We start from the raw sequence: 14,892 nt of genomic DNA on the forward strand, positions 1-14,892 counted from the left end.
GAACCCCATCCATGCTGGCAGATGGAAGAAGGTGTCAATGTTCAAGCTCTTGAAAAGAAGATAAGAGTTAGCAAGATATAGAATGTTGAGAGGAGAGTTAAGTGGAATTAATGCAGTTCATAATTAAACAAGGAAGGAGTAGGACAGAAGTAAATGGATTGGAAGAGGTTGCACAAGTGCATGAAGGTTTATCACCGGGATTTGTACACAAGGACAAGTATTTTATTATGTTGGAAGATGAAAAAACAGGATATACTTTGTGCGGACTGGGTTCTACAATGAGCTTACTCTGAACAGCACTAAATTTCCTGCCTAACTTTCTTCATTTATTGGAGTTTTCCTCTGGTTTCTCATCAGTTGAAGTTACATGAGATATTTTAACGGATTATTGAAGCACCTGTGGGAAATGACCACAAGCTTATGGTAAATCTCTACTGCCGTCTGGACTTGATTCCAGCCTTACCCAATGTTGTCGACTCAGTGCTACTAATCATATCTTGGCGGCAAAGATAAAATCCAATAAATTCTGTCTCAAGCAATTTTTTCTGATGTGCTTCAATAGTCTGCATCATTCAGTTCAATAAACAATAAAGTTTATTTGTGGATAGTGATATTGGTATTGGAACTGGTTTATTACCGTGGCTGAAACAGTAGCGTAGCAGTTAGTGTGACGCTATTACAGCTCAGGGCATTCCAGAGTATGGAGTTCAATTCTGACACCATTCTGTAATTAGTTAGTACGTCTTCCCCATGGAATGGGTGTCTTTTCCCCAGGAGCTCCAGTTTTCTCCCACAGACCAAAGACGTACCAGGCAGGTTAATTGTTCATTGTAAATTGGCTCATGATTAAATTCAAAGTCAGAGTAAAATTTATTATCACAGTACATACATGTCACTACACACAACCTGAGATTCTTTCTCTGTGGGCATACTTAGCAAACCTATAGAACAGTAACTGTAAAGCTGTAAACATCAGGAACTATAAACTGTAAACGAACTCTGCAGATATAAATAAATAGCAATATAACGAGCATGAAACTACAATATAACAGAGTCCTTAAATGAGTGTCGCCCTTTTTGTTCAAGAGCCTGATGGTTGAGGGGTAGTAACTGTCCCTGAACCTGGTGGTGTGAGTCCTGAGGCCCCCGTACCTTCTACCTGATGGCAGCAGCAAGAAAGAGCATGGCCTGGGTGGTGAGGATCTTTAATGATGGATGCTGCTTTTCTATGACAACGTTTCATGTAGATGTGCTCAATGGTTGGGAGGGTATTACCCCTGATTCACTGGACGGAATCCACTACCTTTTGTAGGATTTTCCGCTCAAAGCCATTGGTGTTCCCATACCAGGCCATAATGCAGCCAGTCAGTACACTTACCATCACACATCTATAGACGGTTGCCAAGGTTTTCAAAGACATGCCAAACCTCCACAGACTCCTGAGGAAGTAGAGGTGCTGTTTTGCTTTCTTTGCAATTATATTTATATGATGGGTCCAGGACAGGTCCTCTGAGATAATGACACCCAGGAATTTAAAGTTACTGACCCTCTCCACCTCTGACCCTCCGATGATTACTGGCTCATGGACCTCTGGTTTCCCTTGCCTGAGGTCTACACTAGTTCCTTGGTCTTATTGACATTGAGCGAGAGGTTGTTTTTACCACACCACTCAGCAAAGTTTTCAGTCTCCCCCTCCCCATATGCTGATTCATCACTCCCTTTAATACAGCCCACAACAGTGGTGTCATCAGCAAAGCTATATATGGTGTTGGAAGTTTAGGAGGAAGACTGATTTCCTCAATATGCTGAGCTGTATCCACAATGCCCTGCAGTTTCTTTCGGTCACTTCTAGTGAATTGAATTGAATTTCGGTTTATTGTCATTTAGAAACCACAACTGCAATGCAGTTAAAAAATGAGACAACGTTCCTCCAGAATGATATCACAAAAGCATATGACAAAACAGACTACACCAGAAAATCCACATAACATTTGGCAATCCCCAATCCAGAGTCTGGAGAGGCTGCTGCATATTAATATCGCGCTACCATCTCAGCGCGTTTCCCAGAAAGGAGCTCCAAATCCACCAGACAAAACAAGACTACCCAGACACACCAAGTCAGGAGACCAACTCTACCACCCAACAAACCAAAAACTAAAGCTACGAGACTTACACAAAACCACATAGTTACAACATATAGTTACAACAGTGCAAACAATACCATAATTGATAAAAAAAAAAACAGATCATGGGCACAGTAAAAGTAGTCTAAAGATGTTAAAAGTTAAGGTTCCAGTTTAATTGTCATTCAACCATTCATGAACAGCCATGAACACAGCCAAACAAAATCATGTTACTCCAGGGTGGTGCAAAATGCAGTACCAACCGTCAGACACAACACAATGCATGTATGCCACATATACGATAGCAGTAAAATACAATCATACAAAGATTTTATATAGTATAAGTCCCTGAATCTATGAACGTTGCAGTAGTCTGCGGTCAAACACAATACAGCTTGCCTTCTGCCAAGTGAACACTGGGGGTGGGGGGAGCACTGACTCCTGCATGCTCGCCACGTTACCACCATCCCCGGCACTCTGGCGAAGCTCACCAACTCCCAGGCCTCCAGCTCTGGGTGTTTGTAATGAGCTGACACTGCAGCTTGAGGCCTTGCCCTCACTATGAGTGGAGCCATGCAGCACCCCAGCCATCCAACAATAAACCAGTGAATCGAAGTTGCCGCATTCCACACTAACAATTTCCAACGGGGTCTCGCGATCACAAAAAAAGCAACTAAGATGATCACTCCCTGCTAGACCGCACACCGCCTTCGCACACCGACTCATCCAATGTCACTCTGATGCAGGCAACAGCACAATCCACACAAAGCCCAGCTCCTTCAGTTACTCTGCCAATGAGCTTCTCGCTGATGGGATAGACCTGCCGTACTTTCTTAATGTCCAGCAGGGTCTTGTGATTGTTCAAAGTCCATTTAAAATTTTAAAAAAGCAGTTACACCTTTGGTTGGCCCCATAGAAGCTGCTGTATCTAAGCATGCTTCCAACTTTCTAGAAGTTGTCACTCTAAGATGTTATGCATCCTGATTTCTATAGTCCATTCATAAAAATAGGTAAGGGCTCGTGGGGGGATACTGAACTTCTTTTAGCCTTTTGAGGAAGCAGAAGCATTGTTGAGCTCTCTTGGCTGTGGTGTCTATATGGTTAGACCAAGACAGGTACACCCACGCTGTACACAATCCTCAAAACAGTCTGCAAGACAATCTTTTCGTGGTATTTTGGTACATATGACAATACCAATGCCACTTACTGATAAAGTCTGTGATGGTTGGTGGTGACATACTCTTCTAGGCTGGCATTTGAGTCTTTGCCATGGACTCAAGGCAGTCACGTGGAAGCTCATCTGTACCTCAGCACAACATTACATGACTTTCTCTACTGGATCTGCCTGTTTCAGTCTCTGCTTGAATGCAGAGAGTACGAGCTACTGATCTGATTTACGAAAATGTTGGCATGGGGTAGCTCAGTAGGCATACTTGATAGTTGTATAGTTGTGCAGGGGTAGTTGGGACCCTGGTGGAACAGGAGATGCCGGTAATATTTGGTAACACACACTTGAAAATAGCCTGGTTAAAGTCACCAGCAATGATAAAAAGAGCCTTTGGGTACTTTGTTACAAGGCTGTTGACCAAGAAGTACAGTTCATGGAGAGCAGGCTTCAGGCCCGTCTGAGGGTGGATGCATGCTGGAATGAACTCCTGTGGCAGGAAGTATAGGTGACACTTCACCGTTGGATATTCCAAACTGGGTGACCAGGAGCTCACCAGAACCATAACGTGTGAGCACTCTGGGGAGCTGATTAAGAAGCAACCCTTCCAGTACTAACTTTGCCCAAGGATGCCATACAGAACAAATGGTGTGTGGAAAGATTGTCAGGTTGCATGGCACAGTCAGGCTAAGCAGATGTAAGCCAGGTTTTGATGAGACATGGCACACAACTGACTGTCAGTTCTCTTTGGTAAGTCATTCTTGCCCATACTTCGTCAACTTTGCTCTGATGGTCAGGAGGTTAGCTAGTAACTGGCTGGGGAGGTGGGACTTGAACCCAGGCTGCTTTAGCCTCGCCTGCGTCGCAGCTTCTGAGGTAAGTGACTGTGTCTGGTCAGTCCTGGAAATCCTGGAGTGGTCTCATTTTCATGAAACTTGTTTACAGTTTAATGTTCCAATTTTGCTGTAGCACTTCTGAGGTTGAAAATACTGTGTATGAAAGTTATGAAAGAAAAAATTATATAAGGAAGTAGTTTACAACAACATTCCCTGCTCGGCCAAACTTTGTTTAATCTTTTTGATCAGTTGGCTATCTGAAACCATAGACGTCTTCACAAATATCCAAATCAAACTTGTCTTTTATTTTTTTTTCTTTAATTGGGTTCTTTCAGATTTCTTGCTTTGTGTACATTCTTTGATAATAAATGTACTTTGAATCTTTGAATCAAGCTACGGAGAAGTCTGAGCTACCAGATTTTCTGTTTGCTCAACAAGCTCCCTCAGCAGGTTTTAATTCCGACTGCACTGTGATGACAGAAAGCCTGTCAGCAGTGTGCTTGATTCATCATCCTTGGCCTGTCTCTGGATTTTGATACATGGACCACTCCATTCTCTTCCAGCTCACTGCCACTATTTACTGGTAGGTTGGAAATGCAGTCAGCTCTTTATGTTCTTCCACATCTAATCATAGTCAGAGATTCACTTACAATTACGTCCCTTTCTGCAACTTGGTCTACCTCAGAGGCTTTACCCAAATTTTTGTTCTGCATTTTCTCTCCCCTTAATTGACGACACATTCCTATATTACTTAAAGAGGCCAAGGCTTCCTGGTGTACATTTGAGTACCCAACAGTGAGAATTCCTGTCAGATTAGTTGTTTACCCTTTATGTATGTTTCAGGCTCAAAAGCTATGCTCTAAATACTTTCAGTATATGGTCCAGCGATCAATCAACACATTTTCTTTTTGCAGTCTGATTTCTTCCATTGATCCAGAATCTCATTTTGTACCCTCCCCATGATATTCTTTACAACAAGCCTAATCTCTGACTTGTTGATACCTTCACATCTGCTCCTCAAACTCTTTGCTTTCTTTTCATCTCCCAGCCCATTTTGTTCTTTCTTCCCAGCCCATCCATTTGGGTCAGTAGAAAACTAATATGACTTGCAACATAACTGAAATTTGAATTGCATTTGAATCTGGATTGCAAATTACTTTCAAAGGCAAAATTATACCCCCGTGGTTCTTTAGTCTGTCAGAGGAATTTCCAAAGAAATTGATGCTTGCTGCTTTTAATTCAATGCAAAGTGGACGGTGGAATATTTTTATAAAGCCTAATCTATGCTTTGCCATTCTTTATGATGCAAAGATTCAAACATTTAAGCACATTTATTGTCACAGTATGCATGCAGTACATGACCCTGCAATTCATCTTCCCGCAGACAGCCACATAACAAAGAAACACCAAGGAACCATGGTTACCCATTTCAAGAATGTTCTTTCTTCCATAAGGACTGATGAGCTAATGTTGAAATTTTTTACTTCTACAATTCCAAGTTATTCTGCCTGAATTTTGAGTATTTGCACATAATCTATGTTGCCCTCGCAGTCTGAGTCTAAACTTTTCATGCACATCATTTTGTTAGAGATGGGGCAGTGCATTAGTGAACATGGCATTGAAATAGCAGGCATTCTCTCACTGTTTACCCTTTGACATGTATAGTTGTGCCACCATCGCAGATCGCTTGCCTATCATGAGCTTAATTTTATCCTATTACCAGTTCCACCATGACAGATTTGTGATAAGTACAATATCCTTGCCTTTTGTTACTCTGTAAAACTGGGTAAATCTATATTGACGTGAGCTGAGGCCCATGTTGGTCAGAGCTGACCATGGATATTGCGTCCTAGCTGTCTTGATATGCAAACCTGGGCAGTACGATATGGAGAGCAAGCTGTTGCCCATTTAGCAAGCTCACCCTGTCCATACACCTGATGAACCCAAAGGAACGGCAGAGACCGATACAGTTTGGGACCAGCAGCATCGCAGGAGTTTCCAGTCAGCATTGAACTCAATATAGGACTGCCTGAGGGACTCCAGCTCTGGATTTTTCCCTCAGGGTTTACTCCCAAAGCCTTCCCCATGAGTGGGTACAGCCACAAGGCAGAAGAGTTTTCCTTCTCCTATATGAGCTGCCAACCATAGCTGATGAGCCCCATCTGCCCAAAGCGGCTGGTTTCAAGGCACCAATAACCCACCTTTGTCCCTTCTCCTGTCAGTAGAAACAGTTCTCACAGCTAAGCCACATGTCAAGGTCAGAAGCTGCACTTGGTTGTCAAAGGCCAAATTAATCCAAAATGATGCCTGACTCCAAAAGATAATTCTGAAATGTGGGCTACTGAATGAAAATCATCATTATTCCTGCTGAAACCTCTGCAGAAAACCTCTATTTCATTAGCTTTTAATGTGAATTAACATATGTTTAAAATGATTCATATGCTTCCTTAGTGCAAAAGGTTTAGATGAGGCAGAATTTGTTAAGGTTGTCCAGGAAGGATACCTGACACAGTATTTGGACAAACCGATGAGAGGAGAGGCCATACTGGAACAAGTGTTATGTAATGGAGCTGGTCAGGTGACTGATCTCTCAGTGGGTGAGCATTTCAGATACAGTGACCACAACTCTCTAACCTTCAGCATTAGCCATGGACATGGATAGGAAAAGATGTTATAGGAGAGTATTTAATTGGAGAAGGGCTAACTACAAAGGTTTGAGGCAGGAACTTGGGAGCTTAAATTGGGAGATATTTCTCAGGGAAATGCACAGCAGAAATATGTAGATTGCATGGGGTTCTGAATAGATTTGACACATTGGAAAGGATGGTAAGGTGAATGAGACATGGTTGACAAGAGAGGTGGAACATTTAAGTCAAGGGGAGAAGGAAGCATACTTAAAATATATGAAGCAAAAATTAGACAGGGCTCTTGTGACTTATAAGGTAGCCAATAAGGACCTTATGAAGGGATTTAAGAGAGCCATTAGGTTCATGAGAAGGTCTTGCCAGGTAGGACTAAGGAAACCCCCAAAGGTATTCTACCTGAAAGAATAGGAAGATGACCAGAGTGAGGGTAGAACTGTCCAGGGATTAATGAGATAATGGCCTGGAGCCAGAGGAGACGGGGAAGTTCTTAATGAATATTTTGCCTCAGAATTCATCTGTAAGAAGGACCTTGATGAATGTGAGGTCACCGCAGAACAGGCCAATATGCTGGAGCATATTAAGGTTAAGAAAAATGCAGTGTTAGAGCTTTTGAAAAACATTAAGATAGGTAAATCCCCCAAGCTGAATTGCATATACCACATGATACTTGAGGAAGTGAGGAGTGAGATTGCTGTGTTATTGACTATGATCCTTCTGTTCTCACTTACCACAGCAATAGTAACAGAAGATGGCAAATGTTGTCATTTTGTTCAAAAAGAGGAATAAAGATAATAAAGAAGTATAATCTAGTGAATCTCATGTCGGTGGTAGGCAAACTAAGGTATAGGATTCTTAGAGACATGATTTATGAACATTTAGAGAAGCATGGTCTTATTAGGAACAGTCAACGTGGCTTTGTGAGTGGTAGGTCTTGTTCATGAGCCTGAGTGAGTATTTCAACAAGGTGGCATAGCAAGTTGATGAAGATAAAATGGTGGATGTGGTGTACATGGATCTTAGTAAAGTGTTTGACAAGGTTCCCCATGGAATGCTCACCTAGAGAGTCATGAGGCATGTGGTCCAAGGAAACATGGCCGTGTGAATTCAGAATTGGCTTGCACACAGAAGGCAATGGGGGATATTAGATGGAATGTATTCTGTCTGGAGATCATTGACTAGTGGTCAATGTTCTGCAGTCATCTGTTTTGGAAACCCTGCTCTTAGTGATTTTTATATATGGCTTGGATGAGGAAAAGGAAATATGGGTTTGCAGATGACATGAAGGTGGGTGGTGTTGTAGATAGTGTAGAAGGTTGTTGGAGGTCATAATGGGACATCAACAGGGTACTGACCTGGGTTGAGAAGTGGCAGATGAAGCGTAATCTGAAAAAGTTTGAACTGATACAATTTGGAAGGTCAAACTTAAGGCACAGTACATGGCTAATGCAGGGTTCTTCACAGTGTGGAGGAATAGAGGCATCTTGGGGTCCAAGTCCTTAGATCCCTCAAAGCTGCCAAACAAATTGATAGGTTGGTTAACAAGGCATATGGTGTGTTGGTTTTTGTTAGATGGGGGATTGCGAGCAAGAGCCGTGAAGTAATGTTGCAGCTCTACAAATTTTTGATTAGACCACACTTGGAGTATTGTCTTCAGTTCTGCTGATCTCATTATAAGAAGGAAGTGGAAGCTTTAGAGGGGGTGCAGGAGAGTTACCAGATGCTAGCAGGATAAGAGAACATGTCTTACATGGGAAAGATAAGTGAGGTAGGACATTTTACTTTGCAGTGAAGGAGAATGAGGGTGATAGAGTTATATAAGATTAAGAAACATATATAGTGTGGACCGCTGGCACCTTTTCTTCACACTGTGAAGAATCCTGCATTAGCCATGTACTGTTGCTAATATGAGAGCAAAATTTTAAGTTGAGTGGAGGGAATTTTAGGAGCAATGTCAGAGGTATGCTTTTTCACAGAGCTTGGAAGTAAGTGCTTGGAAGGCACTCATGGAGAGTGGTTGTTGAGGCTATTAGGGGCATTTAGAGTCTGTTAGATAGGCACATGGATGAAAGAAAGCTGGAGAGTTATGACCTATGTAGGAGGGAGGGTTAGATTGATCATAGAGTAAGTTTATATAGGTTGCTACAACAGCGTAGCCCAGAGGGCCTCTATGTTCTAAAATTAGCCCAGTTTGAAAAAGCCAATGCAAGCTGTAAATGGCATTTGCACAAGAATACAAGAAAGTACTGATCCTCTTATTAAAATATGACATAATTTTTTTCTGTCACACTGACACCTGGTGTTTCAGTACTTTGCAGAGGCAAAGAGAAATAGATCAAGCAGAGTACACAATTATGTCAGGAGCACCATGATTTATCCCCTTTTCAAATGTTTAGAGTTCCGTTTTTCATCCATTTTTGGAGAAAAATAGTCATGCCTGAATCTTGTGAAACATAACATGAATCTTTCAGTATCATCAAATACAAAATTTTAAAGTGACTTCTCCCTGCAACAATCGATAGAAAACTATTTATTTTTTGTGTAAAGGGATAAAGAGTTGGGAGTTTTCTTAAAATAGTTAAAGCTTAAAATTCAAAGCTAAAACTGATATCTTCCAGATGTGATTTTTTTTATCATGAATAATCTTATTGGCAATCTGTTTTGCCTACAAAGTTGGATTGCTTACAAAGAGCTGGAATTTGTTCCAAGCACTCAAGGGAGCCTGCACAACTGAAAAGGCATAAAGTCAGAAGTGGCCCTTGTTGGACTTTTATACTTCTAGCTCTTTGGTTAATCATACCGCCCACACTGCACCCAACCCCCCACCCATTATCCAGCTCCTGCTGTAATAAAGAATGTGTTTTGTTACTGAAACACAATCTCTGTAAAAGTTCGTACGAAAGATAGTATTTCTCTGCTCATAAAGATTAGCTGTCCTAAATATCTATCACTGCAACACCCTTGTACACCTACAAGATATCAGATCCTCAACCTATCACTTTTACCTCTTTCCAGAGACAAGAAAAGGCAGATGCACTTAATTTGTATCTTTAGGGATCTCAGGATATCTGTAAGGGCTTTATTGCCAATGAAATAATAATTGGAAGTCTAGTATAGGAAACTCAGCAACCATTCTGCCTGTAGCAAGCTCCCAGAAAGAGCAATGTAATTATAATCCTATAATCTGCTTTCAGTGAAGTTGGTTGACCAAATATATGTTGGCCACAGTCTATGGAAGGATCTCCTCACATTATGAAGTGGAATCTTTGCATACATTGTTGAGAACAGTTAATTGGCCACTGTAAATTGCCCCTAGTGAGTTATAGGATCAGCAAGGTGGGAAGGAAGGAGTGAAGTGCTAGTTTTGGAAACCTGGGGGAAACAAAAATATGATTAGTTTTAATACTCACCAGGTTGAGGGATGTGATGGCTCAATATTATGGAAATGATTCCATTACTTTAAGTTTCCTTGCTCTCAAATCATATTGCTTCTTTCTGGAGTTTAGCAGATGAATTTTGACTGTAAATTTTGATTCTCTGAGACTCATTACTTGAAGCAGTTGCTGTTATCTCCAGCGTTGCTGAGTCAGACCCATTAATCAGCCAAACCAGCAAACAGCATGCCAAGAACAGGCAGTTTTACTGGAACGTGTTGCAGGAAGAGGCTAACAGAACTGCAGCTGAGAGCAGTTACCGACTGTGGAGCTAAGACAAATGCTATGATGCTCATGTGTGTGGGGATGGGTGGAAACATTAAAAAATGCCCTTATATATGAACCAAATGAGATTTTCCCCTTCCTTTCTTTATGTTACATAAAGTAGATATTTCTTTATGATATGGAGGAATGCTATTTAGCCAATTAAGTCTTTACTGGTTCACAGGTCAATCCCATTCACCCCATTATTGTTTCCTGTATTCTATTTTTCCCACATACCTATCCACAATAGGAGTAATGGGATAATTTTATATGATTCAATTAACCTGTGGTTAATCTTGGGAATGCATCAGGAGGCCAGAGCACCCAGTCACTAGAAGGACATGCAGACTCCACATAGGCAGACAAATCATCTAAGCCAAACCTGCACTGTTGGAGGCAACCGCTCTACTGGCTACAATGCTGCACCACCCATATAAAAAGGGGAATTGGATTATTGAAGAGCTTTGTTGACTATAGAAGTGATGAGTGACAATATGAGTTTAGACTGTTCCATATCTTGAGGAAGCATAGATGCGTGTGAACGTCACTTATTACTGGAGGTAACCCTTACCTGCTTTTTTAATCATTCAGGGGATATGGGCTTTGCTGGAGATCTCAGCCATTGTATTAGTCCTTGGGAAACTAACGTGTAAAGCTATAGGAAGCAAATTGAAAATCTAGCTGATTGGTGCCACAGCAACAACCTCTTGCTCGATGTCAGCAAGACCAAGCAACTGATTATTGACTTCAAGAGGAGCAAACAAGAGGTTTATGGGACAGTCCTCATCAGAGGATCAGAGGTGGAGAGGATCAGCAACTTTAAAATCCTCAGTGTTATCGTTTCAGAGGACCTGTCCTGGATCCAGCAAATAACTACAATTACAAAGAAAGCACAGCAGTGCCTCTACTTGCTTAGGAGTTTGTGAAGATTTGACATGACATATAAAACTTCGACAGACACTGTAGGTGTGTGGTGGAGAGTAGATTGACTGGCTGCATCACAGCCTGGTCTGGAAACACCAATGCCCTCAAACAGAAAACCCTACAAATTGTAGATGATGTGGCCCAGCTCGTTACGGGTAAAGCCCTCCCCACAATTGAGCACGTCTATATGAAGTGTGGTCACAGGAAAGCAGCATCCATCACCAGGAACCCCCATCACCCAGGTCATGCTCTCTTTTCATGGAAACCATATAGGAAGAAGGTAAGGTGCCATAAGGGCTCACAGAGCCAGGTCAGGAACAAGTATTATTCCTCAACCACCAGGCTCTTGAACCAAAGAGAATAACTTCAGTCAACCTCACTTGCCCATCATTGAAATGTTCCCATAACCAAACCAATGGACTCATTTTCAAGGACTCTTTATCTCATGTTCTCAATATTTATTGCTTATTTATTTATTATTATTATTTATCTATTTTTGTGTTTGCACAATTTGTTGTCTTTTGCACACTGGTTGAATGCCTAAATTAGAGTGGTCTTTCATTACATTTATTATTCTATTATGGATTTTTTGAGTATGCCTGCAAGAAAATTAAGCTCAGGTTGTATATGGTGAAATATATATGTACGTTTATAATAAATTTACTTTGAACTTTGAAATGATACTTTCTCAATCTGCTGCTGTTCTAGGTCTATGTGCTTAATTCCTGCTCAGGTTTAGAAACTGCTGTCTGTTTTGTTGCATGGTATCAGTACATGCCAACACCTTCACGACTATTAATGTACAATCTAGATCACATGGTTTGGTCATCCAGTTATATAGTTGAAAAAAAATAATAGCTTTTCCAAGGCATTTGACACAGTGTCAATGACAGGATCAGAACAGGCGGTAGAGACTTGGAGTCAAGATTAATTAGCCTAAAGAGTGACAGCGGAGACTCAAGAGAATGCAAATGCTGAAATATGGAGCAACAAGAAAGAAGCTGAAGGAATTAATGGCTAAAGCAACATTCATGGAGAGAGATGGGCAGTCAACATTCTGGGTCAAGACCATGTCTCGATCCAAATCATAGCCTATCTATTTCCTTTCACATATCCTGCTTCACACTGGGTTTCACCAGCTTATTGCTTATTGAAATGGGAACTAAACCTGTGTACGGAAATGACGACACAAGCTGGGGGGGGGGGGGGGGGGGAGAAAATGGAAGGAGTTCTGGAGTAAATTGCAATTTACCAGTATCTCTTCCATACAAGAGTATTGCATCCATTGCTCCCATTGTGTTTTTGTTCCACATTGGGGAAACAAAATACAGATTGAGTTACCACTTCTGTTTAGTCTACAGGGCTGACCTCAAGTTTCCAATCTTAATGCTTCATTCTATACCCACTCTGGCCTCTCTGATCTTTTACATTGTTTCTTTAAATTTCAACATAAGACAAAAGGACAGCACTGCATCTTGTGTCTTGTCAGCTTTAGACATTACAATTTAAGGACACAGGATTCAGTGCAATAACTATAAATAATCAGTTATTCCGTACTTGAATCTTGAAGTTCATGCAGTTATGCCTTCAGATTGCATCTATTCCTTTCCGTCTACATCTCCCACAATCACACCATCTTGTTTTAAATTCACACCTGTAAAGTTTAAAAGTCACACCTGCATGCAGGGCAGGTAATTTGGAAAGGTGATGGGACATTATTGTTTATGTTAGGAGATGCGAATGCAAAAGTAGAGAGGTTGTCTTTCAGTCATGCAGAGAATTGGTAAGATCATGTTTGGATAGTATCTTTTCTTTGTTATTGTAGTGCAAAACATTCAGATTTATTTGGATAGTACACAGAATTGGTGAGCTATCTTTGGAGAGAAGGTTGGACAGGCTGGGGTAATGGAATTTAGAAAAGGTAAAAAAGGAACAATCAGAATATTTAAGATTCTGAGGGGTCTTGACAGGGTGGATGTGAAGATTTTACGGTCATCTTTGAGGACGAATGTAAAACTTAAGGTCATTTCTTGGAAGTAAGGTCCGATCCTGATCTCAGGTGCTGCCGGTGAGGAGTTTGAACCGTCTTGCTGTGACATGAGTGGTTTCTTCTGAGTTTCCACTTTCCTCACACATCCTATTTTATGCAGTTCTGTTGGTTAACCGACCACTGCAAATAACTTCCGATGAGTCCTCACAGAATCTGTGGAAATGAATAGAATACAGGGAGAATAGGGTTAAGGTAGCACTGGTAAAGTGTAGTCAATATGGTCTCAGGGGGCTTTTTCCATGTTGTGTCTCTCCATGACTCAATTTTTTTTCTCTCTGAGAGTTACTACTCTTTGGAATTCACTTCTTCAATGGGTAGTGGAAACAATGCATTTGAGTATTCTATGAGAGAGGCAAAGTGGATCTTGATAAGCAAGAGGGTGAATCGTTAATATGGATAGTTAGAGTTATGGTTCCATCCAGATTAAACATGATCTTATTAAATGAAGGAGCAGTCTCAGGATTTTGTGGCCAACTCTGGCTCTTAATTAGTGTAACTAACATTAAAAATGCAAGAGAAACATAGAACTGTCTCCCCAACAGATAATAAATGCAGGAAGTTTTAAGACTGAGATCAATAGACTTTGTTAGCTATGATTATCCAGCGATTTGATAGCAAGTTGAGTAAGTGGTGATTAAGGGAATGGAGTCATCTGAGTGTCAGAACAGGCCAGAAGGGCTAAATTACTTAATTTCTTTCCATGTGCAGTTGAACATCAGATCGTATCATCTTTTCTTACTAGGAACCATTTTCTTTTTCTGAAAGAAAGCAGAATTATTATTTTTCTGAAAATTACTAGATCAAGATTTTGATTCAATTAAGATACCTATTTATATACTTATTTTCACACCCTTATGAATTCCTGGAATAAACATTTGCTCCTTGTAATATTTGGCAGGTCAAAGCAGCAATATTAATGCAGAGAACTAAATCTGAGAGGTGGTGATTTTCCACCATTTATAAAGCATTGCTTTTCAGTAAAATCTGTCTGGCATGTCAGTGAACAATGACTGCTGCTTTTCAGGACAGTGTGGTTGATCGTCTTCCTGATAAGGAAGTTAAGATAATTTCATGCCATATAAAAAAGTACTCTTGAGCACAAAAACCTCTTCAAACAAAAAGGAGACAATGCATGCAATATGTGCTGAGGTACCCAGAAAAATGCAGATTACTTCAATCAGAATTAGCACTGCTTTCAACCGATCAGTGCCACGGGAGAATAAACTTCTGGCCCCTGGTACAGTCAAAGAGAACTGATCATATAAAGCCTCCTGGGGCTACTAAGCTTCTGCTTATTTGACCCAGAACAACAGCAATTTACTGGTAATTTGTGTCATCTTTACTTCACATCTAGGGTCAATCTACAAGAGTGTTGCAAAAATACAAATTGTTTAGATTTTGGCCATACTATCTCCCTACTCAGCACCCTCAGGTCACAAGCTACTTCCTAAATG

Source organism: Hemitrygon akajei, chromosome 15, assembly GCF_048418815.1.
Source record: "Hemitrygon akajei chromosome 15, sHemAka1.3, whole genome shotgun sequence".
In the NCBI taxonomy this organism is placed as follows: domain Eukaryota; kingdom Metazoa; phylum Chordata; class Chondrichthyes; order Myliobatiformes; family Dasyatidae; genus Hemitrygon; species Hemitrygon akajei.